We start from the raw sequence: 2,692 nt of genomic DNA, 5'->3' as shown, positions 1-2,692 counted from the left end.
AATATTGGTGAGTGCCTGTGTGAGTGTGGTGCCACTCTGGGTTTTAATGTGGGTGCCACTGTGGGAGTTAATGTGGGTGTTAATGTGGGAGTTAATTACTGTGGGTGCTACTACACCTACTCAACCCCCCCTCCCACGTCACTGCCGCCCCCCCAACCCCTCCATGACAGTCTATCAGGTCCCCCTGCCCCCCCCCCGCCAGTCTCCCCCTCACCCCCCCCCCCCTCCACGTCACCGACAATCAAACACGTCACTCTTTAACAACTGTTTTTAAACTATTGACCAAACACCAGACCTGGTGAGTTATGACTCACCGAGGTGGCGCTGGTATGTGTCCCCCCCCCCCCTGGACGTGTTCTAGGGGTGTTCCCCCCCCCTGGATGTGTTCTAGAGGTGAACACATCCAGGTGTTTGCTGGAAGGAGCTTTCCAGCAGACACTTGGAAGGAGTAATGATTACGTCCAAGTCTTTCTCACTTTCTCATTTTTTTGGTGCAAAAAGCCGCCGCCCCTTTATTGTGCTACATTTCCAGCTCTTTCACTCCACTTGCTGACCTGACAACTGTGCATCAGAGATAATACTCAGCATCCATCTCTTAGAGCACCACTTGGTACCTAGTTGATGGGGTTCTGGGAGATCTTCTTCTCCCCAAGCCCGGCCCGGGGCCAGACTTGACTTCTGAGACCAGACTTGACTTGTGTTGACTTGTGTGACTTGTTTACACACTTGGAGGTGTCTAGTTCATTGTGCGGTGTATCGTAGCTTACACAGACATGGAGGAGTCAGCCTCTCCTCAGCTGTGGCACCTCCCTTCCCTCTGCCTCCGCAGGAGGTGATATCTTGGCACTATCCACGGTTCACCAGCTGCACTAGGACTATCCTTGTGATGAACTGTGCCATAAGCTTTCTGGTAATCAGAGAAGATGCGGTCTACCACACTGTGTCCTAATTAATTGTCATGTTGTATAACTTGAGTCACTTTATCAAGCAGGATATAATTTGGGTGAATACATCATGGTATTTACTGACGAAATTAATATTTATAAACACACACAGAGATCACACTAACGTGATGCATCAAATGAACAAATCTATACACCTGTAGGTCCCTGTAACTGTAGCTGTAGAATCGTAGCTCAGTCGATTAAGGCAGTGTCTGGGATGCTCCCGGACGCAGGTTCGAATCCTCGTCACGGCCCTTGTGGATTTGTTCATTTAATATTTATAAATATTTTACGAGTCCTGGTGGTATCTCTAGTAACCTGCAGGTGATGTTTACTGGTTGTGGTGGTGGTATGGAGATCACAGTCTCTCGCCTTTATCCTTTTGTTGCAGCCCATGCCACCTGTCTAACTCCCAGGTACCTATTTACGACTTGGTAAACAGGTGCATCAGGGTGAAAGAAACTCTGCCCATTTGTTTCCGCCTAGACCGGGAATCAAACCCCTTAGGACAACGATCCCCAACCGCTTTCCACTAGGCTGTGTGTGTGTATGTATACGTATGTGGACTCACCTAGTTGTGATTCGGCTCTTTGGTCCCGCCTCTCAACTGTCAATCAACTGGTGTATAGATTCCTGAGAGAATACAGAATCCTGCTTACTCACCTAGTTGTGATTGCGGGGGTTGAGCTCTGGCTCTTTGGTCCCGCCTCTCAACTGTCAATCATGCGCGAGCGTGTGTGAGCGTGTGCGCGCATGCGACCTGTCCTCTCGCTTAATACACCTCATATTGACGTCAAGATCCCCCCAGCGAACGATATTTGACGATGTCCCATACATCACTGCGGACCACAACAGCCACCTTGTCTATGAGTGGCTCCGTCTGTTTGTTTATATCAAATTAAATTAGGTTCGGGCAATCTAGTACACCATTTTAGTAACGTTGTGACAACTGGAGAGGACGGGCTGGTGTGTGTGTATAATCGGAAATTATGTTGGTAATTATGTTGGAAATTATGTTGGGAATTATGTTGGGAATTATGTTGGGAATTATGTTGGGAATTATGTTGGGAATTATGTTGGAAATTATGTTGGGAATTATGTTGGGAATTATGTTGGGAATTATGTTGGGAATTATGTTGGAAATTATGTTGGGAATTATGTTGGGAATTATGTTGGGAATTATGTTGGGAATTATGTTGGAAATTATGTTGGGAATTATGTTGGGAATTATGTTGGGAATTATGTTGGGAATTATGTTGGAAATTAAGCTGTTTTTGTCAGTCTGGTTGAGGGTTCCCTGCTGACTGTTGCCTGTTGATGGAACACTTGCCTCCCCCCCCCCCTCCCCCCCTTCCGTTGCTCGTCTGTTTGTGTTACCAGTGTTTCATTCCTGGTGTCGCTGGTGATCACAACTGTGTTCCACTTCTGTTGACGTAAATACCGTTGTCTGTTGTGTGTCTATCGTTGATCTATCGTCCATTTATTGCTTCTTCCAAGCCGTTTGTTGGTTGGTTGCTTGTCAACGAGCCTCTTGTGGCCGTTGTCTAGATTGTTCTACTGGTTGCTTGTCTTGGTGGTCTGTTGATAACGTTCCATTTGTTGGTTAACTGTTATTAACTACATCTTTGCTGATTGCTATCTTCCAGAGAGCCGTCTGTCGTTTTGTCTGTCTTTATGTGTGTCTGTCTGCTCTCTGCCTGCTTGCCACGCTGTCTCCCTACCTGTCTGCCTGCCTGCCTTTCTGCCTT

This window comes from Procambarus clarkii, chromosome 28, assembly GCF_040958095.1.
Source record: "Procambarus clarkii isolate CNS0578487 chromosome 28, FALCON_Pclarkii_2.0, whole genome shotgun sequence".
Classification (NCBI taxonomy): domain Eukaryota; kingdom Metazoa; phylum Arthropoda; class Malacostraca; order Decapoda; family Cambaridae; genus Procambarus; species Procambarus clarkii.
This window is presented reverse-complemented; position numbering follows the sequence as displayed.